Source organism: Triturus cristatus, chromosome 6 (genome assembly GCF_964204655.1).
Source record: "Triturus cristatus chromosome 6, aTriCri1.1, whole genome shotgun sequence".
Lineage (NCBI taxonomy): Eukaryota > Metazoa > Chordata > Amphibia > Caudata > Salamandridae > Triturus > Triturus cristatus.
This window is the reverse complement of record NC_140589.1, coordinates 155,343,683-155,369,807: the sequence shown is the minus strand read 5'-3', so window position 1 is coordinate 155,369,807 and position 26,125 is coordinate 155,343,683. Positions and strand designations below refer to the sequence as shown.

Genomic DNA, 26,125 nt, shown 5'->3' with positions numbered 1-26,125 from the left:
GACCAGTGACCAAGGGCTCAACTCAGCCCGAAACGCGTTTGGACTTATTGCTGTGGTGATAAACTGATGTCCCGGCTACCTACAGAATAAAAAGGTGAAGCAACGCTTGTGTGTGGTGCCTCAATTTCAGGGCAGTTTCGATTGGATATGTTAGCGGCCCGGCTCGGGTCGCGAGACACCCCGCTGCAGAAAGCGCAGCTCCACGACGCCAAGAAAGATGACGGCTTCGACTGGAACAGCGTTACCGATTTCTGTAGTGCAACTAAGCTGAGACTCAGATCTTCAACACTTGCAGCAACCTACTAAAGGATTTTAAAAATTGGTGAAAGGCACAGTGGCATTCCAATATGGATCTTAACTATGAACTACAGAAACCATCATGCACTTTAGCCACGCCCACTACGGCGGAATTCAAAAGAAGCGCCCTGAAAACGGCGCGAGACTGTGCAGCTGTGCCTCCAGCATAGACCAGTGACCAAGGGCTCAACTCAGCCCGAAACGCGTTTGGACTTATTGCTGTGGTGATAAACTGATGTCCCGGCTACCTACATAATAAAAAGGTGAAGCAACGCTTGTGTGTGGTGCCTCAATTTCAGGGTAGTTTCGATTGGATATATATATATATATATATATATTCACTGAAAAAACCATAGGTTTCACACATGTTATAGTTAGCGGAAATTTTACTGATAAAAAACCAATGAAATTCCCCCGTTATAGTTAGTGCAGGCAACTATAACTCACGCGACCGCAATCCTCTGCTGATGCTAATACTGTATTTAGACACTTATTTGCCCATGTCTTCTTCCATACATTTTTAGCTATACATATATTACAAATATTTTTTTTTCATAAAGACACATATGTCATCAGCAGAAGATTGCGGTCGCGTGAGTTATAGTTGCCTGCACTAACTATAACAGGGGAATTTCATTGGTTTTTTATCAGTAAAATTTCCGCTAACTATAACATGTGTGAAACCTATGGTTTTTTCAGTGAATTTGCAAGGTTTTTTAAATGCTAATTCCTAACTATAACGTGTGTGAAACCTATGGTTTTTTCAGTGAATTTGTACGGTTTTTTAAATGCTAAGTTACTTTACGCCATTCGTGGCGTGCGCGCCCACTTAACGCAGTTCGTTCCGTGCGCGCACGGTGCGCTTCGCGCACCGCGCGCCCACTTTACGCAGTTAGTGCCGTGCACGCACGGTGGGCACGCGGTGCGATGACAAAGCAAGAAAGCACGTCAACAAATCTGTTTCTGCTTTCCTCCGTGACTATGGTATGGGTGCCATTTACCACAACAACTTGCGTTATGACATGCAAGACATTTATAGAGGAGATGGTGTGCACTTCAATGATGAAGGGAACAGAGTCTTCCTCTTGAACCTTAGACTCTGCATCGGTACTTACTTGTAGGTACCACTAAAAAATCATTTCATAAACACAACGGCTCTTTTTAGAGCCCCCTAATATCTAAACACTTAAATCTGATTTTCATTTTTTTTTTTTTTTTTTTTCTACCGTACGCTTACCGTAAGCTTACCGTACGCGTACCCCGTGATTTTTTTTAAAATCAATAAATGTTTTCTTTGTACTTTACAGTCCTTCTTTGACCCCCTCACAAATGTAAGGGGGTCTGTAACTCTCCTCATTGCCCCCTTTTCTTGTTTTCACTCTTTTTTTTCTGAGTGAAATACACAAAATGGCGGCCGCCGCTTCCTGGTTTCGGCCGATTCGAATGTTTACTAAGATCTAAGAGCCAATCAGAATCGCGCTCGCGCACGCCACCGTACGCTTACGGTAAGCGTACGGTAAGCGTACCGTAAGCGGGCTCAGATATATATATTGATTTAAAGGCTATTTTCTCAGAATCTACTGAACAGATTTACACCAAACCTACAAAAGGCACTTCCTTGACCTAGGGACTACCTCTCTGCCAAATTTCGAGTAATTCTGTTCAGCCGTTCGGGCTGTAGCTCGTTCTAAAGGTCCTATGGAAAAATGCATGGGGAAAACGCGTTTTGGGACCCCCCTTTTATCTCAGCCCCCGCTTGACGGATCCCCCCGAGACTTTCAGGGTAGGAGCGGAGCGTAGCGCCCCACCTATTTTGAGAAATTCGCGAGGATTCATCGACCGGCGCCAAAGTTATTCAAAATAGAATGTTGAGGTTTTCCTATGGAAAAGGGGTCCTAACTATAACTACCTACTGGCGACCGCCAGTAGGTAATATGTGTATATATATATATATATATATATATATATGTATGTATATGTATATATATGTGTATATATATATATTGTGTGTGTGTGTGCAGGCAATACTATTTCGGGTGATTATCTGTCGCCATATGACACGAAAATGTGTTATTCACTGCTCTACTTTCTGATTCAAGCATGTGAATCTATGAAAGTTCCAATACTGGAGTAAGAAATAAGTTACTTACCTGTAACTGTAGTTCTCCAGTATTGGAATCTTTCATAGATTCACATGCGACCCGCCCACCTCCCCTGGAGAAGGCTCACTTAGATATCCCTGTTTTTTTCTGTCTCTGTGCATTTTTGCTAGGAAAATCTGAGGAACTAGAGCTTCTCTCCGGAAGGTTCTACAGGGTGGTGTCTATTGAATGGCTGGTTCTAAATTTAGTCCTTTTTTTAGGTCTCGCGGAGCCAGCGCAAGCGCTGCTCCGAGACATTTAGTATCGGGGTTTCAAAGTGCTGCCTGGTGCTTGCGTTCACGCGAGCGTACATGCGCGCAGCCGCCATCTGCCTCCCTTCCGCGCGATCGCTTTAACTTTTTCGTGCTGCTGCGCGCGCGCATCACTAGCGTGTTTTTTTTTTTTATTTATACGCACGCGCACATCACTGTCGTTTTTTTTATTTATGCGCACGCATCACTAGCGTGTCTTTTTTTTTTTGCGTTGGCTCGTTAGACTCGGTGCAGTTTGGGGTGTATCAGGAAGTGATGACCTTTGATTCCCTATGGATATTCTCAGAAGAACTTTGGGCGTCATTGTGTTCTCACTCTCCCTTTTGAAGCTGTCATTCTGTGCTGCATCCGTCACGATCTCACAGGTCTGCTGTTACTCTCGATGCAGGACGTGTTCCCAGCCCTTGCTCCTCGTCTCCCCTTGCATCAATCACCTCAAGCCTCAGTCTGTTGTCTGCTTCGCTTGCTCTGCTTGTGCATTACAGTTTATCTGCGCCATTGCACTCGTCCAACATTCCCACACGCTTCCACCGGAGGCCTCTGCATCACTGCCGGTTCCAGTTCTGCATTCTTATCAGCGTGTAAAGATTCACAGGGCCGGCCCGCCCTCTTCCACACCTGCGCTTCCTGTTCTCCTTCCGGTCACGTCATCTCTCCCCCTGCTCTCTCCAGCTCCACCGCCCCGCCCTGGCTCGCTGCCTCTATGCCTGGCACACCGATCCCTCTGTCCGGGACACTGCCTTCTCTCTCTGGCTCACTGCCCCTGACTAGGTCTACACCCTCACGTCTGGAATGACACTCTGCCAGGCAGGCTGTCCCCCTCTGCCCGGCTCTCTGCACCCTCCCTCCAGCATTATATTTATCCTCTCTCTGGCACGATGACCCCTCTACTGCCTCTCTACCCCCTCTCTACCCCCTCTCTACCCCCTCTCTACCCCCTCTGTCTCCCTGCCCTACTATTCTGTTACTTGTCCGTCTGGCTCTATAGCTCTCTGTCGGGCACGATGCCCGCTCGGTCTATCACAATTCCTCCATTGACGGGATGTCTGACCCCTCTCTCTCTGTGACCCTGCCCCCACCTCTCTTTCTGGATCTCTACACCTCTATCAGGCACACTGCCCCTGCCCCCCCCCCTCTATCTCACTCTCTTCTCACTCTTGTCTGGCACTCTGCAACCTTTGTCGTGTACTCTCTGCTGTCTGTATCCAATTCTCGCTGGTGAACTCACTTCTCTTTGCTCCTGTTTGGTTGTTTGTGCTCCACTGTTCAGTTCATTCTGCTCCTCTGTCCTGTTGACTGCACTCCTTCTGTTTACTTTGCTTCTCTGTCCTGTTCTTTCTACTTCTTTCTTGTTCACCCAGCTCCTCTCTCCTATCCATTCTGTTCCCTGTCCATGCGCCTCCACTCCTCCTTCCATGCAACTCTGCTGCTCTATCCTGTTCACTCTTCTCCTCTTTCTATGGCCCTCCACTTCTCTGTCTTGTTCACTCTGCTACCCATCCACGGCCCTCTACTCCTCTGTCCATGCTGCTCTGTCCTGTTCACTCTGCTCCTCTGTCCTGTTCACCCTGCTCCTCTGCCCTGTTCGCTCTGTCTTCTGTCCTGTTCTTTCTACTTCTTTCTTGTTCACTCTGTTCCTTCGTCCTGTTCACTCTGCTCCTCTGTCCATGGCCCTCCACTCCTCGGTCCATGCAGCTCTATCCTGTTCGCTCTGTCTTCTGTCCTGTTCTTTCTACTTCTTTCCTGTTCACTCTCCTCCTCTGTCCTGTTCACTTTGCTCCTCTGTCCATGACCTTCCACTCCCCTATTCATGCCGCTTTTCACCTCTGTCCTGTTCACTCTCCTCCTCTGTTCTGGTCGTTCTGTCTTCCGTCCTGCATTCTCTTCCTCTTTCTTGTTCACCCTGCTCCTTTATTCTGTTCACTCTGCTCCTCTGTCCTGTTCACTCTGCTCCAATGTTCCTTGCCGTCTCCTCTCCTCTGTACTGTCCATTCCTCTTGCATGTGCTATTCACCTGTCTTCTCTGAGCTGTTCTCTCTGCTCAATGCATCACAGCTATCCCAAGAAAAACACCTGCCACTGTCTCACCACATTCAACCACCAATGGAGTTTTGGAGTTAAAACAGTACTAAGGGGCATGCCAAGGTGCAATAACTAAAACTGAAACACAATCAAATACTAAGTTGCAAGTATAGAAACATCATCTCACAACAGATCATCTACGATAACAATGTTCAAGGATTGGATTGTCCTTCCTGAAAATCGAAGATATTACACCTGAAAGTGAAACCTGCAGGTTATTTAAATGAATAATTTACTAAAGAGTTTTTGAGACACACTATATGCCGCTGTTACCTGCCTCAAAGTGTATTGTTGCCGGAGCAGAAGTTAATACGAGTTGGCTCGTACTGCGGCTAGGAGTGAAACTGGGGTTTGCCCATTGAGATTTTACAGCGCTACGGCCTTGGGTGTGATGAGATGGTGGCCGTGCTTTAAAAGCACAGACATATCTAGCTTTAATTGGCTCTGCGTTGGACTATTGCAACGCCCTTCTCACTAGTGCGAGCAAGCGTAGTATACATAAACTCCAGATGACTCAGAACGCCGCAGCTAGAGTCCTGCTCAGGCTCACTTGCTATGATTCGGCCTACAAGGCTCTCGCAGAGCTACATTGGTTGCCCATCAGCAAACGCATTCAGTTCAAAGCTTTATGTATTGCATTCAAGGCTACACATGGTCTGGGTCCTTGGCCACTGTCACAATTTTTCAAACCCTATATCCCAGCCAGATCACTGAGATCATCAGACAGTGGCAATCTGACCATCCCCAAGGTACACAAAGTAACAAGCATTGGCATAGCCAATAGGTCTCGCGTTTGGGATCTTATGTTTTTAGCCATGCAACAGTTGATGCTGTTGCAGGAAGTATATTGTGCTGCATAACTAAATACTTATAAGGCCCCAAAGGCGAGACCTATTGGCTGTGCCAATGCTTGTTTACAAAAGGACAGGGATATGTTACAAAAGTTTTAAGGCCTATGGCCTTATGTTCTATGTCTAATAGGACATTACTTTTAATAATACCGGGGGCTCCCATCTGGACGACAGGGAATGATTCAAGCATATGAATCTATGAAGGATTCCAATACTGGAGAACTACAGTTGCAGGTAAGTAACTTATTTCTTCTCAGAACTTCCAGCAAGTATCTCTAGTCCACCGTATCAAATGCTTTTTCGAGGTCGATGGAAACCAGCACCATCTCCTCAGTGACTGCCTGTGTCTCGTGCATTACATGTGCTAAGCACCGAATGTTCATGGATGTGCTACTGCCCAGGATGAATCCGCATATATCCTCATGAGCCAAATAACCCATGTGTGGGCTTAAGTCTTTTGGCCAGCACCTTGCATAAAATTTTAACGCAGGTGTTTAGCATATTACGCGGTCTGTACGCTTCGGGGTCCTGGCTCTCCCTGCCCGGCTTGGGGAGCATGCATATTTCACCTTCACGCATTGTTGGGGTAGAATCCCATTCTCAAAGACTTCAGCAAATGTCTGAAGTAGTAGTTTTACTAGCTTTGCATAGTATGCTTGATAATATTCAATTGCTAGCCCATCTCCCACCGGTGCCTTGGCTTTAGGTATGTCTGCTATTGCCTCCAGTATCTCTTGCTCAGTTATCCACGCTTCCAGCTCTAACCGGTCTTCCTTCGGTAGCCTCCTCAATTGGAGGTCCTCCAGGAACAGAATGTAGGACTCAGCTCTGACTGACGGGGTCAGCCTTATATACCTGCTGCAGGTATCGCTGAAATTGTTCCAGTATACGTACTCTGGAGTGTACCGATTCTCCCAACTGGTTACGTATACATGTGATCAGTGGGTGTGCCTGCTACCTGCGCAGTATCCATGCTAGTAGTCGGCCGGACTTGTCTCCCTCCGCATGCAGTCCCTGCCGATAACTGGTAAGGGTGTATTTGTCCAGCCTATCATGTGTCTGCGACCTGCTTGCGCAATGTACGCTCCCTCTCCTGAGTGTCTCCCTGACCCTGCATACCCGACTGGAGTTCTGCTAGTGAGTCCTCCTTGTTCCGCAGCTCACATTGCAATTGCCTCCGTACACCATAAGCTAGTCCCATTCCTGCCCCATGGACCACCGCCTTCATTGTTTCCCACTCGTTAGCTCTATTGTGGTGTTCCCGTTGAGAGTCATAGAGTCTGTCAATGTTGTTAAGAGCGACTCTACCAACTTGATCTTCCAAGAGATCCGATGGTAGCCGCCACTAATGAGGACCCTTCTCCCCGACGGTCCATTGTACCGTGCAGCTCACTGTTGCATGATCCGACAAAAATCGTGCTAAGTGAGTTACTTCTGCTGCTAGAAGGGCAGGAGTTTCTGTTGCTAAGATCCTGTCTAACCTGCTGTGCGTATTATGTGTGGGTCTGTAACATGTGTACAGCTTCTGTGTTGGGTCGTGGGTTCGCCAGATATCCCTTAAACCCAGTTCATGCATCACCTTCTGCAGCTGTTTAGTTGTTCGTGGTTTGGTGCCCCTTCTGGGCAGATGTTGATGCAGATTAGGATCCAAGACACAATTGAAGCCCCCCCAACCATATAAGTGGGGTGTATGAGTCTAGAGTGATCAGATCCTTCAAGGCCATAAAAAATGGAAGCTCATTGGTATTTGGAGCGTAACTGTTCAGTATAGTTAAATCTTTGAATCGAGCTTCCCCTTTAGGAGCATATAGCGGCCCCCGACTTCATCTTCCGCATACTGGAGCATAAATGTGGTGCCAGGACCAACCCAGATCATCGTGCCCCTGGTGTAGATGTAGAACGAGGAATGGCACACTTGACCCCTCCACTTCAAACGTTACATTGTGCCGTTTAAGAAACTAATGAACTCTGTGTCGTTTGGTGCAGGTTTCCAACCCTCTGACATTCCAGCTGATGAACCTTCCCTCCTAGGCCATATTTAATTGTTTGTGTTCTCTGCCTTACAGAACCATTGGAGTTACTGCTCTCGTATGCCAACCAGCCCATTTTCATAACACAACTTGCATTGATCCATAAACAAGAACCTAAACTACCTCTTTTGCAGCGTGAATCTTTCTGGATTCACTATGCTGTGCATTATTCCGCGATCTTGTGGTTGGGTCCGGATTCGTAGTCTTTTCTTTGTTTTTTTTTTTTTTTTGTAGCCCAGGTGGGCGTCGACGTCCACCATTTGGTGCACCTCCCGTGACGTCGTCGTGCTTCCTGCGGAAGTCCCACCTTTGGGGCGCCATCTTCAGATTCTTTTTTCCGCCGTTGGGTCTGGATCGTCATCGGGAAGCTCCAGAAATTCACTCGGAGGAAGAAGGAAGAAAAGCGAGTTTCATCGATAGAATCAAGAGAAGACATCAGGAATAGAACAGATTTCATCAGGAGCGCGAAGAAAGAGGACCAGCGAACCTTTTTTCTTCGACAGCCTTGGAGAATGCACGCTCAGAGACCCTGAGCGAAATGGACAAGACGCCATTCAAGTTCTGCCCAAACTGCCACCACAAGTTCGCGCAGAAAGACCAGCATCCGGTTTGCAACCTCTGCCTACCGGTGGATCACCGGAGTATCGACTGCAACGCCTGCTCAGCCTTCGCGCCGAAGACACTCAGAGTGAGAGAGAGGCAGAGAAGAGCCAACGCCAACATGGATGGCAAAGGGAAACCCCCGACACTCTACGAGCTGGGCCTCGACACGGACGACGAGGACAACGTCGCCGAGACAGCCGAAAACTTCACGGTCGTAGAGACCGACAAGAAAAAAGAAGACGAGGTAAGAGAATCGTCGAGCGCAAATCAAAAGACACCTCGAAAACACGAGGGTGACTCGAGAAAAACTGAGTCAAGGTCCACGAAGGGAGCCCCGGCGCCGAAAACTTCGACGTCCAAAGGGGGAACTTCGGACAAAAGGCCAAGCGGATCCTTACAAAAGGACTCCCTGGGGCAGAAAGACGCCGAAAGGCAAGGGTCGTCGAAATCGTCCCATGAAACTGGCCGATCGACGCAGAAAGAACGTTCGACGTCGACGCAAGTTTCCTCGAAGAGACCCGCGGTCGACGCCGAAAGCATCTCCGAAATGGAGAAAAAGAAGAGGCGGCTCGAGGCCGAAATGGAGAACATCCTTCAAAGGAAGAAGGAGTTCGACGCCAGGATGAAGGAATTCAAGATTCCAACGAATTCATCGGCGGACGTCGTCGAGGTCGAAGGCGAGTTCGACGCCGAAGGGCTGACAAGGGATCTCGAGGAAGAAGAGGAGCCCTATTATGAGGAGGAAGCCGAGGAAGAAGACCAACAGTCGTTCTACGAATCGGCGGCATCTACCAGCAACGACGTCGAATGGCACGATCTCGACACCGAAAACCCGGAGGAGGCCGTGGACACGTACCCCTCGAGGCCTTCGCCACCCGACGACATCGGGGTATACAATATGGTGGTGAAGAGCGCAGCAATGGCCTTCGGCGTCAAACTCGACGAGGAGAGGCCGAAAGCCGATTTTCTCGTCGAAACACTGCTCCCCATCCAGACTAGGAGTCAGTTCCTCCCCATGCTACAAAGCGTGATGAACCAGGGGAGAGAAGCCTTCGAGGAGCCTGCCACCTGCCGGTCGATCACGCCCAGGACAGAGAAGAAATATAAGCACTCCTCCCTGGACCCACCTTACATCAAGGGTAGCGTCACCGCAGACTCCATCATAGCCTCCACGGCCAGGAGAAGGGCCAACGTTCCAGCAACTTCGGGGCCACCTCCGGATAAGGAGAGCAGGAGGATCGACCTCACAGGCAGAAAGGTCGAGAGGAACGCCGCAATGCACTGGCGCATGGCGAATTCGAATGCACTCCTCAATAGACACCAATACCAACACTGGGATGAGATGGGGGAGCTAGTAAAGCACCTCCCCGAAGAATACCGCCAGAGAGCCTCTCACCTGGTGGATGAAGGCAAGAACATCGCCAACTCCTGTATAAAGACGGCGTTGGATGGGGCAGAGACTTCAGCAAGACTCATGGCCATAGGGGTCACAGAGAGGAGGCATGCATGGCTAAGAATCTCGGGATTCAAACCGGAAGTGCAGAACAACATCCTTGGCACCCCCTTCAACGGAGAGACACTGTTCGGAGCAACGGTGGACGAAAAGCTCACCCAGCTCAAGAAGGAAAACGAGACAGCGAGGTCCATGGGGGCCCTACAGCTGAGGGGAATGAGACGAGGAAATCCCTCGAGGAGACCCTACGGTAGGGGTGGAAGCCAACAGGGGACGTCGCACCAGGCGTTCCAGCAAGGTCAGCAGGGCGAAGGTCACGGACAAAGTCAGCAGAAGCAAAACTGGCAATATCAACCTCGGGGCCAGTCCTTTCGCGGGAGAGGGAACGGACGTGGCCAAAGGAGGAGAGGGGGCGATCAGCCCTCCTCGAAGTGACTCAGCACGCAAGAAGACGCCTACCCTCGTAAGGTCCCCAAGGGTGAGGCGCAAAAAAGTGTCATCAGGGGGAAGAGAAAATTCAAGAGCCTACGAGCATACGTCACCGGTAGGCGGAAGGCTGAGGTTCTACCTTCAGGAGTGGCGGCGTATAACCACAGACAAGTGGATACGGAACATCGTGCAGTACGGATACTGCGTAGACTTGGAAAAAAGACCTCCAAACAGGAAGCCGAAGGGAAGGCAGAGATCGGCCCAAGAACTGGCAATACTCAGAGAAGAAACGCGGAGACTCCTACAAAAGGGAGCCATAGAGACGGTGCCGTTCAGGGAACGCAACAAAGGGGTCTACTCAAACTACTTCGTGGTGCCGAAGGTAGACGGAGACCTCAGACCCATACTGGACCTCCGTTACCTAAACAAGTTCATCAGAACGCAAAGGTTCAAAATGACTTCACTGCAGGAGGTACTGCCACAGATAAGAGAAGGGGACTTCATGGTCACCGTGGACCTCAAGGATGCCTACCTTCACATCCCAATAAACAGAAGGCACAAGGGCCTTCTAAGATTCAACATCGAACAGGAACACTACCAGTTCACAACCCTGGCCTTCGGATTAAAATCTGCGCCAAGGGTCTTTACGAAATGCCTGTCGGCGGTAGCGGCACACCTACGAAAGCAGGGAATACACGTATACCCCTACTTGGACGACTGGCTGGTCAAGGCAAGCTCACGCGAGAAGTGCGAGAGGCACGCAAAACGCGTAACAGACACCCTCACAAGTCTGGGATTTTCCATCCACTGGGGAAAATCATCGCTGGAACCGGAACAGGTAAAGATTTTCCTGGGGGCAAAGATCAACTCCCTCAACAGTACAGTAGTGCCCAGCGACAGGAGGACAGATGCTCTACTGAAGGAGACGCAGCTCTACCAGAAGGGGCGAGCTCTGACAGTGAGGGCGGTGAGCAAGATGATGGGGATGATGGCGTCCTGTATCCAGCTGGTGCCGAATGTACGCCTGCACATGAGACCATTCCAGGAATGGCTGCAACAGCAATGGTCACAAGCAAACGGAAGTTGGGAGGATCTAGTGGTTGTTACGCACGCAGTGCAGGAGGAGATAACTTGGTGGAACAGAGACAACATAACAACGGGGAGAAGCCTGACACCACCAAGCCCAACAATGACCATTACCACGGACGCATCGCAAAAGGGATGGGGAGCGCACATGGACAACCTCAGAGTGAGGGGTCTATGGGCTCCAGCAGACGCGGTCCGCCACATCAACTACCTCGAGTTGAAAACGATACTGTTAGCCCTGAAGGCATTCCAGAGACACCTGTTCGGCCAGAGGGTGTTGGTACAGACAGACAACACCACGGCGATGTTCTACATCAACAAACAAGGGGGGACACAGTCGTTTCCCCTCTCATCCCTAGCTCAGGAGATTTGGAGATGGGCCATACCTCTCAAGATAGATCTACTGGCAATTCACCTACCAGGGAAGGACAATGTGGAGGCAGACTGGCTGAGCAGACAGACCTCAGCATCGCACGAGTGGGAGCTCAATGGCCAGGAAACGGAGAAAATCTTCCAGAGATGGGGGACTCCCACAATAGACCTATTTGCAACACGCCACAATGCAAAATGCCAAAGCTTCGCGTCCAGGCAACCAGATCAGCAATCCAAGGGAAATGCCCTATGGATAAGCTGGTGGAGGACATTTGCCTACGCCTTTCCACCGATACCCCTGTTGCACAGAGTGCTCGACAAGTGCAGAACCAGCAACATGACTCTGATCCTGGTGGCTCCACAGTGGGCAAGGCAGACATGGTTCTCACAGATTCAAGAAATGGCGCAAGGCAATCCGTACAGGTTCGAGAGGAGAAAAGACCTGCTCTCAATGCAAAACGGGGAGGTCCTGCACCCAGAGCCAGAGACCCTCAACCTAGCAGCATGGCTCCTGAAGACCTAGAGTTCGCACACCTAAGGTTACCTCAGAGCACTATGCGAGTGCTACGGGAGGCAAGGAAACCTACTACAAGAAAGTGCTACAGCGCAAAGTGGAAGAGATTCACGGTGTGGTGCAGGAAAAAGGGCCTGCAAAACAGAATGACAAGAGACTCAACTGTGCTGAGGTACCTCACACACCTTCTAAAGAGTAACCTCTGCTCGAGCTCCCTAAGGGTACACCTAGCAGCGATCGTTGCCTACACCAGAGGTGAGAAGGGTGGAAGTTTCTTCACCTCGCAGGTGGTGAAGAGATTCATGGAGGGAGCCAAAAGAATGGCACCCCCGAAAAGGTTGCCGCCGCCGGCATGGAATTTAAACGTGGTTCTGACGGAGCTCATGAAGGCGCCGTTTGAACCCATTCACAAGGCCACTCTACAAATGTTGACGATGAAAACTGCCTTTCTAGTGGCCATAACCTCACTACGCAGGGTGAGCGAGCTTCAAGCACTAACGCTACAGGAGCCCTACATTCAAATTCACAAAGACAGGGTAGTCCTGAGGACGGACCCACACTTCATGCCCAAGGTAGTGTCGGCGTTCCACATGAATCAGAGTATCCAGATACCGAGTTTCTTCCAAAACCCGACTACAAACGCAGAAAAGGCCCTGCACACCCTCGATGCCAGAAGAGCGGTGATGCACTACATTGAAAGAACCAAGGAACTCAGGAAGTCGAAGCAGCTGTTTGTGTCCTTTGCTACTAGCTTCATGGGTAGACCAGTGACCAAGGGCACAATCGCTAGGTGGATTGCCCTCACTATTCAATTCTGTCACAAACAGGCTGGACAGGAGCTAACGGAGGGGCCCCAAGCTCACTCCACAAGGAAGAAGGGGGCCACAGTTGCCTTCCTGGCAAACACGCCCATCCAAGACATTTGTCTCGCAGCAACTTGGGCATCTGTGCACACGTTCACAAAGCACTACTGCGTGGACATTCAAATGAATAAGGAAGCACAGGTCGGACAGAAGGTGCTACAACACATTTTCAACGACCAGCGATCATCTTCCACCCAGCCACCACAAAATAGGAAAACCGCTACAAAGTCTATGCACAGCATAGTGAATCCAGAAAGATTCACGCTGCAAAACGAAAAGTTTCTTACCTGTCGGTGTAGTTTTGCAGCTTGAAGATCTTTCTGGATTCACTAGCGAACCCACCCACCTCCGCCAGGAAGATGAGGCTGGAGGAAGAGGGGGTGAAATGGATAGGATCAAAGAAGTGGAAACGTACAGAAATATGGACAAAAGGATTAATCAATCGCCTAGGGTTAAAAAAAAAAAAAAAAAAAAACAGGGAAAAAAGAACCCGAAGATGGCGCCCCAAAGGTGGGACTTCCGCAGGAAGCACGACGACGTCACGGGAGGTGCACCAAATGGTGGACGTCGACGGCCACCTGGGCTACAAAAAAAAAAAAAAAACAAAGAAAAGACTACGAATCCGGACCCAACCACAAGATCGCGGAATAATGCACAGCATAGTGAATCCAGAAAGATCTTCAAGCTGCAAAACTACACCGACAGGTAAGAAACTTTTCGTTCCCCCCCCCCCCCCCCCCCCCCCTCCCACGGACAATACTAGACTAATTTCACAGACTATACTGCCCACCCTCCGCTCGTGCTGGGCAGCATCCCAATCTGTTCAACAAGGGCAACAAGTAGATTACTTTTCCCCCAGTCCGTCCTCCCTTTACTTATCGGCAGTCGTATTGCAATTCTAAGGTGCAACCCCGCTATATTACCAATAACAGCTTCAAGACTTTCCTGGCTATGTCTAGTCACTCGCGCAAGCACCACCACCTCATCTCACTGAGCGATCATTTAGTTGAATATCAGTAAATCAACGAGAGCGTTATGCAGTTTTTACTGTACATCCGTACAGTATTGGGTCACAATCTCATTACCAGGATTGTTACTCGTCAGCTAGTACCTCTCCTCCTCGGAAGTCTCTTCCATCAGTGTCTCAGGCACAGTGTCTATTGTCAGTCCCAGATTCTGAGCCTCTCACTCCAACCCAGCAGGGGTGGCTCCCAAAGGATCAGTCACCAGGGCCTCGTCTTCAGGGGCGTCCAGCTGCAATGACCCGTCCTTGCCCCCGTGATCCTCCGTTGCGTTGGCTCAACCCTGTTCTGTGTTTCCTCTCGACCCTTCTGCTGCCCATGGCATTTAGCTGGTCTTGTTTCCCATATTCTCCTCCTCCCCCTGTGGTTTGCCGGGTGGCAACCCCTCTCCCTGGATCTCCAGTCACTCCCAAACGTCCTCTGGGGAGTCATCTTCAACTTGGCGGGGTACAAAAGCATATTCTGCATGTTCAGTTCTCGTAGTTTGCTCTTTACCCCTAGATAGGAGTTTCGAAGTTCTTGCACTTGCTTAGTGTAGTCTGGGTACACAGCAACCTTATTGCTTTCAAACTGGAGATTCTGGTGTTCCCGGGCTGCCCGCAAGATGCAGTCTCTGTCCCGGTAGTTCAGGATTTTGGCTATCATTGCTCGGGCCTGCCAACCCCCCCCCCCCCTCCCCCCTCCCCCGCCCGGGGGGCGGAGGCGGGACCAGGGCTCTATGAGCTCTCTCTACCACAAACCTGTCCGACAATCCCTTGGGTCGTGGTTGAGTGCGGATCCAATGTTCTGGGAATTGCTCAGCGGCTCTCTGTTCTGCTTTTTCCAGTATGCCCAGCACTGGTATGTTACTGCGCTGTGCCCTACCCTCTGCATCCTCCGCACGGCTCTCTAGAGCCCCCGTGGCCATGGCCATCTGTTCCTCTTGTGACTTGAGCGTTACCACATCCCCTTTCAACTCCACTATGTCCGCTTCGGCGCTAGTGACTTTTACAGCCACTTGCGGGATGTCCGCTCGTAGTGGGTTAACATAAATTGAGACCGTGTCTATGCGGTCCTCCAGTGCCTTCCTGGAGCCCTGGATGGCCGCCATTAATTCTGTTCTCGTGGGTTGGAGGGGTAAAGCCTGGATTTCCCCCTCTAACTCTCGCTCCGTTCCCCCAGTTTGTCTCGTCAACCCCATGTGAGGTGCCGGGGGGTCGTGTATTGAGGTATAGTGTTGGGGCCGGTCGGTTCGTGTGTCTTTTCCTTGCCCATATTAAGGTCCCCTTCACACAGGGTGCACCACTGCTGAGGCTCTGTGATCGGTCCTCCTCACGAGTGGTATATTGCTGCCCCAACTTTCCAGCCGTCTAAGGGACATGTGACTTTCACAGTGCTCGATCAGCTTTATATGTCTTCTTGGCGGCTGCTTCCGCCTCGCCACATCAGCCACTGCTAGGAGACCTAACCCCAAACTTAAAGCTGAAGTGGCGGCTCCCTCTTTGCCGTCTCACCTTTAGGGTGGGCGCCCCGCCGCACCTTAGTGCTGTTCACTTAAACACTGTTCTCATGTCACTGCAGGGAGCGCCGCTTCCTCCAAAGTGCGTCCCGAATCACTCTCTCCCTTCGCAGTTCTAATCTACAGTTGAAATGTCACTGGGCAACATAGCTGACTCACCCCGCTGGCATTGTAGGAAGATAACACCCACTGCGCTGTCCCTATAAGCTGTCGCAGGTGGAAGGAGGTGAATGTGCATCTAGCCACCCCCGTAGATCTTACTATTGCTGTTCAATCCAGTGGTGGGGGGGGACTCAACCCGGCACCATTCCAGGCCACTCCAAGCTCAGGGCCTGGCCATGCACAGTGCCAGCTGCAGCGTCCCTCAGTACCTCCAGGCGCTGGTGATCTCCCTTGGTCAGTCCGCTGCGGCGGCAGGATTGATGGCCGTCTAGGGATGCCTCCGCCCCCGTACCAGTCTCGGCCACTGCGTGGCTCACCACATGTGGGGGACCTTCTGTCGTGCCTGCCGAGTATCAGCAGTTTCAAGCAGTTGCAAGCAGGCAGACGTTGTCCAGACTTAATCTAGTGCAAAATGTGCCCCCTGATGCGCCAGCCCACTGCTCTGGGCTGCGGCTGCGTCTCAAGTCGCCACGGCAGCGGAATGGGCCCTCACCTCTCTGAAAACTCACAAGGATCCGCTCGCTGCCGATATCTGCAGCTGGGCACGAGGAGGAGAATAGGGCCCCCTCCGGAGCGCTGCCCGCACACCAGCTTTGTCCCACCAGCAGTCGCCACAGAGGGAACTGTTGATAGGCGCCTCGGCCGCCCCGCCCCTCAGGCCCCGGCCAGGGTCGCCGTTCTCCGTCGGGATCCACTGGTTCCTCCACAGGTTCTATGACTGCGGGGTAGTACAGGTGAGGAAAGTTGTTGAGCGCCAGTCCCGTTCTGCTCCAGCGCAGGGGGAGCCGTGTACAGGTTCCGCCTCAGGCCGCCTCCACCCGAAGGCCAGAGCAGCGGCCTCCTTGTTCCTTGCTGCTTAGGGTGTTAGTGTTATATTTCTTCGCAGCTCAGGCCATTCGATTCAGGGGATCGGCGCTAACCGATCCCAATCTTTCTGCTATTTATGGTTTGCCTTTTACAGGATTTTAAAAGGATTTACGGACGGACGGACCGCGAGCTCAAGAGGCTCACATCCTGTCGGCCATGTTGCTTAGCCACGCCTCTGGCTGCGGTAACTTTAGAAGTGCAGTTTGTGAACAGGAGCTGATTTACTTTTTTGTAGGTGGGTGCACATCTCTCCCTACGCCCTTCCTTGCGCGCTCCCTTAACCCCCCGCCATTTTGTAGTAAGTATTCCTTGTTTTCTAGCCACTCCCCTTTCTCCCTCTTAGATTTACTACTAAAACGTATACTTGCACCTCCGGAAACTCCTCCATCAGAGCAGAGATCTCAACACAGAAAAAGATAGGAAAGGTGGAGGTGGAACCTTCACACTTAGGTTTATGAATAGCATTTTGTAGTGCGTTAGTAGTACTGTTGTATAGTGTACGACAAAATGATGTTTGTGAATAGGCCCCACAGTCTAGGCAGACAGTCTTTGAGCTCTGGGGCTAGAGATTTTCTGCATAAAGCAATTTTTAGATTGCCTAGTTGCACGCTAGTCCAGAGACATCTGTTTTCACCTCAGTGTGAACGGGGCATATGTTTTTTTGTTTTACCGTACCCATAGAACATAAGTGGGAAATGTAGGAATGGTTTTGTTGAACAGTCGTTGCATCAAGAATGGCTGTTAAAAAGCTGTGGCGCCCAGGACAAGGTGCATAAGAATGCCTGGCCTTACACATTCCTTCCAGCATTCCTCTGATTTCAGTATGTCCCACTCACTTAACTTGCTTGATGTGTGGTACCAGTAGATGATATTTTATTTCCTGGCCCCTCTCCATGTTGGGCTTTTAGTTGTGTGTATTCTAATACATGTTTCACTTTACTTGCTTAAGGAAGACTTGAGGGTCAGTGTGGCATCACTTACTCCCTCAGTTCACTTTCCGTGGTTACCTCACCGTTTCACATTTCTAGTGGCTGCCTCTACTTTCATGCGTAGTCCTTGCTGCTGCCATGCATCAGTTCATGTTTTGTTCCTATTGTATCAGTGTATGGAGGAATTCTGCACCCCACCACCTAATTATTTATCTTTTCACACCAACTCCCCATAGATTGCACTTTAGTTTATCATATTTGAAATCTGCTTCATCATACCATATACCCGAAAATACTAACTTTGCGGAGTGGGCTAGCTATAACATACTTCTGGAGACACTTCAACACTCCCTTCAATCAGCCCTTGTGGTGTGCATTAAAAATGTCTAGTTGCCTCTCACCCTATATTTGGAAACCAAAAATGTACTCTTCCAGTGGATGAAAGTGCTTTCCAGACATCTACGTTCATGTCACGAAGAGTATCTTCATTGTGAATATGCATCCTCCCTCCTGATAATACCATTCTCTCAACTCCTTGTATACTTGCATTTAACGGATGCAGCATAGAGAAGTGCACTTTGAAGTAAAATGTAACTGTGCTCTGATTCTGACTAATTAAAGAAGATGGATGACATGTGGCAAGATAGGGAATCCCAATCACAGTTAGGAGATCAATATAAAATTACTGAAAGAAATGTGTCCTTGGGTTTGTAAGGCAGCAAGATCTATTTACATGTTCAGTCAGTTTCTCTTCCAGGTCATTCCTTTCCATTTCTGGGAGTGTAACTTTCAATGACTGTCCTTTTGACAAAATGTGTATCTGTTGTGCTTTCAGAAAGTTTGAGAGTTAACTTTTTTAAAATAATTGTCTTTATTGGAATTTTTATATTATACAACTGTGCATTTTATAGTGATCTAATTAACGATGCAAGAGATTCAAATTCCCCATATGAAAAAATATTGACGATAGCAGTGGCGTACAAGAATGATGGATCAACTGGTCATATTCATGAACTCATGCCCCTTGCATATAGTCTAAGATAGAATAAAACCTAACTTCACGGACATATCTCTTAAGGTATGTAACGCTTTTAAACAACAGTTATGAACATTTAGAGTAAACTTCTCTAGGCTCTGAGATGAGTAATCCTATGAGATAGGTCTTGTCTAGCACCAGTATCTGTTCAAAATGATGATTATTGTTTCATAAGTTAATATGAATGAGTGGGAGGAGGATCAGGGGCATTGGCACACACCATATGGTAGCCCATGGACAACATTTAAAAGTGTAAACGGGTATGGCCGTAGATATTGTGCCAAGAAACGTGGAGGCAAGTCCAGACAACAATTGGAATGAAGGAGCAGAGCAGCATAGAGCCTTCCACCAGTATAGACCAGGGAGTCTGTGGCAGTAACTGCAGTAGAGGGCGAGCAATTGGGTTTATAGGGACATGGTATTATTTCTTTGTCTTTCCTCGAACATCCCAGATCTTCACCCAGTCCCTTCCCTTCAGGTGCTTCCTGAGTCAACTGGCTTCTACTTTGTGCAGAGCCCTGCTCCCAACCTGGCTCCATTTCTTAAGTCTTCTGCCTGGCCATCATTCGAGATGCGAGTGAGACCTTACCTATCATTGTGACCGCTCTTTTGTCCTCCAGAAGTCCCAAACTTGGAAATCGGACTGCTAATTTGCAACCTTTTTGTCTTTTAAATAGGCCTAGGGCACAAATCTCCGAACTGCTGGGGGTAGACAAACACTTTGCTGGTGATTGTATGACTCTTGGCCAAAATGCTGCGAGGTATGGGCAGCCCATGGTGTAAATCTGCATTAGAGGTTGCACAACGTGAGCAGGCAGCACTAGCACTGCGAAAGTTTATGTACCTTTGCTCAGTAAAGATACGCTCTGTGCAAGATGATTTTTTAAAATCAGTTTAAGCTTAGCTTTTGGTTTGTTCAAGCACCCTATTCCACTCTTTATTATGGATTGCCGTTCAGATCTCTGCTTCCCAAGCGTCCCACAAACATTGCAATGATATGAATGTGGGGCTTTATAAAGCCAAGTGATGTTCCCTTCCCCTGACCCAAGCACATATAGTGTATATATAAATAAGTGTGTCACTTGCTCAGTGGCAGTTACCCTCACTTGGATCTAAGGATGTAACCATGCATAAGAAATTGATGTATTTTAATGTGCTCCCTAAGCAGGTGAAAAGGCATTAACTGTCCCATTTGGAATACATTTCCTACAGTCTTGATGACACACCTTTGCCATTGCTGTAGGTATTTTCTCTCAAACATGCTTCCCTATGTTTAGGAAGGCCGAGTAGTGCAGCTTGCTTGGTAATTGCCAGCCTGCAGGCAAGGCACCATTATTCCACTGACACCAGTCTAGAGGGGTTGTGGCTAGAGTTAACACTCAGAAGCGTTAGGTTGTACACTGCTGTTTGAGTCTGGAGTTGGGTCAGGGGTTGGAGGTGACTGCGCCGGTGTCCTCCAGCAAGAGCTCTGAAAGCCACCGGGACAGCCATTACAGTTGACTGCCAGGCAATATCTCTTGAAGTTGAATACTCTTAACCCTCCTTGATCAACTGGGAGGTGCAATTGGCCAGATCGACTCTAATGACAATTACACCAAAAGATGTCACTTAAAAGGGCGCCAAACTTTCTAAAAAACGTAGTTAAGGAAAATCTGTATGTTCGCAATATGGTATAATAGATGAGGCAACATTACCTTTTTTGGAAGGCGATGCACCCACGGGTAGAGAGGCAGCGTTGGCCAGAACTCCAACTGGGTTCTAAGAGAGCTCATTGTTCCAATGAGGTTGCCCTCTAGCAAATCGATAGTTATCTAAAGGAAAAGCTTAGTCATCTAACGGTCTCCTCCAGATTCTTGATGAAGGGGGAAATATTCTGATGCTGATGGAATGAATAAGACTTGGTCCAGTTAAGAAAGAGGTAAGAGGCTGCCTCAAGAACCTGAATGATCTTTATGAAAGAGCATGACATTGCTTTAAGTGATATGTGTGGTTGTTTGAGAGCTAACTTGGAGCTGGAGTGAAACACATCAGCCATGCTTGATAGTAAAGGAAACAATAGCAGAATCTTTCAGAGTAATTAAAAGGGGTATTTTAGATACAAAGAGTATGTGGTCTCAAAACCTAATTACTCATCTGACACTAAGTAACCAAAGTAAGTAAACTCCAAGGGAAGCCGCAGCCATAGCCATTTATTAACTGAATGCCTTACCAATAATATGCAATCCAAGGTTGGACTAATCTGAGGTCGTGTTCTGCACTGTATGTTGGTCCCACAAGCATTCCCAGTTTAAGGCATAAGCAAACGAAATGTGAGAATAGATGACTCGGTTGTCTGCCTTTCTATTTCTACTTGCTTGTTCTTCCACAGAGACCAGCCTACTCAGAAAGTAAGGAGGCAACTCTCAGGCAATTGTGCCACTTGAAGTGCCCCCAAGAGTAGGCCCCTATATAGACTCCAGGTCTTTTACTTTGCTTTCCATAAGTAGTCCTTATGTGCTCCTGCAGTTTGGATTGCTCCCCTCCTCCAGGTGCAGACTGTTAGGGCTGTTCGATATATAGTCCAGTCTTCGGAAAATCAAAATCCTTACTCATGTTCGAACCCCAACTGCTTTTCACTGGGGGTTCAGCTACTGAAGAGTCGGGAACTCATCAAGGCTTTCCATGAGTTGATGCTGGTTAGAGGCTCCCACTTAGCTCCTCAGTGTGATATTTCCTGTGGCTGTCGGCCTTACTTTTTTGAACTTCCTGATCAACTGTCATTGGTAGATCATGTTCCTCCTTAAGGCCAAGCTGCTTTAAGGAACTCCACTGGGACCATCTACCGTGTTTCTATTTTTCTTTGAAACTGGTACATTTGGCTTGAGGAACTCATCCCTTGAATAAGACTAGTATTCCCATTCAGGGTGAGGTTTATAAATGGCCCAGCTTATCTGGAAGAATACTTAGTGATTTATGCTGGGCAATTTGTCACTCACTCTTGTTTACTCTGCTGCTCCTCATGCTTTTCCAGGTGCTTCTCTGACCTCTGAGCTCATTTTTTGTGTCTCTGAGTCTGTGATTGTTTTCTGCCTGTATCTTGAGGTGAGTTCCCTATCCTACCTCTGCACTATCCCCTGGCTGTGGTGTGATTTATTTCCTTCAAAATGTCCTGGACTTAACCTGCTGAACTCCTGTTCTGTCCTGTACTGCTGGGTTTCTGCTGTCTACCTCAAGTTGTGCGAGTATTTACTCTGCCTGCAGTTCACACAGTTTGCAGTTCTCGTCAATTCTGCTTTTTCACATGTGTGGCTAGATGGATTTGGGATTGTGTTTTGCCTGGCCTTTTCTGATGCTGAGCTACTGGCACAAGTGATTGCCTTGTGCTTTGGGCACTGATGCACACGTCTTCATCTTTTGCACCCTTGAGTTCCAGGAATGCTCTTTTGTGCAAACTTTGTAGAAAGCTAACTGGACTTGCCAATTAGTAAAGTTGTTCACCCCAGTAGCTTTTACTGATACTCCTTACTTCCTTTTCCTCAAGACTTGCCTGTTGGCCTTACTTTTCTTTAGATGGCTTCTGGGCATGCTTCAACCCACTGTGGTGGAGTAGGATGGTGGTCGGAAGACTACGCCTAAACAGTTATGTTGAACAGTTATATTATGTTGGTAGTGCTAGTCACACATACTTTTCACCGCAAGGGGTAACTTGGCACAAAGAAAGGCATTGCCTTGAGGCCAAGAGAAATGAGCAGAAGTTTAAACAATCCCTCCCAATGCAGGTGAGCTAATGGAGCTGATTTTGAATCTAAGGTAATCAATCCAGTTGCTTGCATCAGATGAAATAATGCAACATTTAAGGGTGGATCAGTAAATGAGGGCCACTCTGCCACCAGGTTTATTTGTTCTCTCCTGCTAAGTATACTGTGGTCCAGTGGAATTATGGTGGCTATTTCAGGGGTGGAGGTGGGATTAAACCAGATTTCCATTAGAAAGAGCAAGTCGGGAGTCTTGGCAACAACTAGATCCCAAACGTCCAGGGTGTGCTTGGTTTTAGAGCCTGTATTGATGAGCATCATTTCAGAGAGATAATGGGTGGGTGGTAGAGTTATAGGGAAGGAGGTGGCCTGCATCTGAGACTCAGGAGTGAAAGGACGGGACCGGGCATGTAAAGTGGCAGAGGAGGCTAGTGAAAGCACCTTAAAACAAGCATTTGCATAGCCAATAGGTCTCGCCTTTAGGACCTTATAAGTGTTTACCCATGCAACAGTTGATGTTGTTGCACCAAGGATATTGTGTTGCATGGCTAAACACTTATAAGGTCCCAAAGGTAAGACCTATTGGCTATGCCAATGCTTGTTTTATTTGTGAATCCACTAAATACAGAGTATTGTTTTTCATGTGTTAGACCGTCCTCTAAAAATTGGACTTGGGAATTATTTGGGCTGTAGCTTTAAAACAGAATTGCTGATGCAGTGCTTGACTCGGTAGTATGAAAAGAAGTTACAGCAGGGGAATGTCCGCCAAGTCACTGCGGTTTAAGATGCCAAATTTTGAATACGTGTGGGTATCCCTTCAGTGAGCACGGTGAAGGCACAGCGTTAGAAGTGGTGATTAGCTAGTGCTGTGATCAGTGGGTACAGAAATCGGTCACGGAGTGGTGGATTGCAACTGCTACAGTTTCACATCGGTGAACGTGAGACACGCAAGGCAGTTATTAGAGGCGGTCGCAGCCAGTGCATTCCATAAGTAGGCGTAATCAGAACAAAAGAGAAGCAGAATGTTGAAAAACATTTTCTTTTGCTCTTGGAGAGGTGGTAGTGGGGGCGGGCAAGCAGTGTTGTGGGAGGGGTGAATGGCTGGGTGGGATGGCATGTGGCAAGTAAGTAACTCCCAGGTTCCTTTGAGGTATGTTGTGCAAAGAAATAAAAGTACATAGGAAACCAGCATTCTAATATGTATTTGTAAAGACTTTTGCTCTGAAAGTCTTTCCGCTAAGGAAAAGTGAACGAAGGGGGAAGGAGGGGAATGCTCCCAGCTCCTTGAATGTGAATTACTTGATGCAGCTGCTGGGAGAGAAAATGGGGGATAGGATCATGCCTAGTGCAGGCAGTCGTCTGCAAAGGAACTGCGAGTGGTGAGCTTTCCCGCAACCAAAGTTGGATCTGCCTAGAAGCAGCGATGTACCACTACCTAACATTAAAAGGCGCGCGGCTGTAATTTTTCAAGATGAAGCTCGAAGAGTCGTACTGAGAATGCCCTTAAAGTGGAGCAATGCAGTGAAAGAAACAGGACATACAGCCGACAGTGCTGTTGCTTTGACAGTGCTTTGCTAACTGTCATGTTCTGTATGTGCACATTAGTGTGTAAGGGTTGTGTCTAACTTGTGCTGTCTGACGATACCCATTTAGATGAAGAAATTACACTCCTATCTCAAATTAAGGCCACAAACAAAATCTGTTCCCCCAACTCCACATGAAAATAATGAACAAGCGTGAGGGAGCGTGGCGTGGCCCCCCGGCCGCAGGGGGAGCAGGAGGTGAGCCCACGAGTGGTGCACACGCTCGCTTGGGAGAGCAGTCTTCACTTTTCAAGCACTGCACTCGTGGCGCGCCGCTGCTCGCTCCCGCAAGGTGGATGCCGCCACAAGCACGAGTGCGGTGCTTGAAAAGTGAAGACCGATGGCTAAAGGTCCTCCTAGACAGCGCATGCGCGCTGCCTAGGCGAATCCTAAAAAGGTGGGGATATGCTCGCAAACATAGTGAGGAAAGGTCCTGGTTAAATTTGAGCAGGCTGGGGTTAGAGTAACCCAACCTGACCTCTGACTGAGGCGGAAGAGATCCAGGGATCCAGGCGCTGGTTGCAATCTGAGTGTGAATGAATGTAGATGGGCTAGCCTTTGGCACGTCATCGGTAGGCCCACTGGGTGCATCTTGTGCACATTCACGCTGCAGCTTCCGTTTTAAACCCCCAATCAAAGGGGGGTGCCTTCAGAGGATGGAACGCAGGGGTAGAAGGGGCAGGCACCTGGAGCAGGTTTGCTATTCGTGCAAGGCAGTTGGACTCAGATTGGAAATTGGGCCTGGGTGTGGCCATCAGTGCATGTAACCCTTTTTTCCTTGATTGTCTAATTTTGTATTAACTGAATTACCTCTTAATTGGGCCCTGGATATCTGCAAATCCAGAGTGGCATACAAGAAATCCTGTCCGTTAGATGGCAAAGAACTCTTCACTTAGTTGGTGATGAATGATTGTTTTTCTGTCAGTGTCAACAGATATGTGCAGCACATGTGCACTGTTCTATCCAGAAGCTTGTGAATATGGAATCTGTTTCTAGGCCATTTATTTATGCATTTATTTGTGTCTTCTGTCTCTGTTGGACATTGAGTCACTATCCTTTTTCCGAAGTAGATCACACCATCCTCACCTGGTATGAACTTTAATCTAAAGCCGCCACTTAGGCTTCTCTGCACATTCACATGACATTACTCGGTTGATTCTGACTTTTGATGCTAGCCTTGCTTGGGAAGTTACTCAAAATATAATATGTTTGATGTTTTCCTCTTCAGCGGCGACATTTCTTTGGACTGTGAATACTTTGGAAGCAACCTATGAACGTAGGGCTTTGTTAGGGACATTAAAGTGACGCGGAGATGTTTAACGTGTAGTGTGTTGTCATTCGATAATGATGCCTGTCCACATCATTACCATCCTAGCTCAACGTTGGTTTCAGTGGGTAATTGTCTAATGGTAGTAATGTGACTGAAAATATGGGCTGGCTTTATTTTTGTTATTTTATTAGATTAAAAGTGAAGCACGTTTTTCAAAACTTTAGACAACTCAACATTACTATTCAAGACAGAGAAATCTATCAAGTCAGTAGTAAATGAGGAGCACTATGGTGCATTATTTATTTCTGTTGCCTCTTTTCCTTCAGTCGTGCATTATTTTACATACCACGTTCTCACTATGAATGCCACCTGTCAATGCTGGAGAGAGTTTTATGTTGTATTAATTTTTTTCTCAGAAACAGGAATGTTTGTGTACAACACTGCACAAACCATTTGCTAATAACCACACTTGAAAGCAACAACAAATGCAACATTTTGTTAACGGGCCAAAGTGAGCTTTTTTTTTTCTAAATCATTGTGGTGCTTAACCTGTTGACCTTCCCGGACCCCATTGAATCACAACTGGAATCCCCAGCCATATAAACAATTTGTACCTAAAACGCAACACATAAACATACAAGTAAACATTATATGAACTCAACACATCTGCGTTCCTCTGCAACTGCATGTTTAAACATGTGAGTGAATACACACTGGTATAAGGCAGGGACCACATTCTCAAATCAACAGCTCACCGTATGAAATCAGAGCTCTCACCAGAAGTAGTGAGACCGAAGTAGTAACTGGATTGTCTCTGGCCTCGGACAAACAAAGGGTAATCAAGCTTATTATGGCCAAAGCTGGAGACCATGCAGGGTCTTTGTGGCCTAAAAGGTGACAAAGACAGAGATTGCGTAAAAGCTAGGAGGACATGCTGCCTAATGTGCATGGCACTTGAATGTCCGCTCTGCTACACCCCCCTTTCAATACAGTATGTGTAGGTGATTGAAATCTGTAAGTGCCTTTGCATA

The 26,125-nt window shown here is 48.3% G+C and overlaps 1 protein-coding gene across 1 annotated transcript in view; it reads left to right on the top strand.

Annotated features, from left to right (window-relative positions):
• SDE2 (spliceosome associated SDE2) overlaps positions 1–26,125 on the top strand; it is a 330,538-nt gene that overhangs the window by 89,670 nt on the left and 214,743 nt on the right. The window lies entirely within an intron of this gene.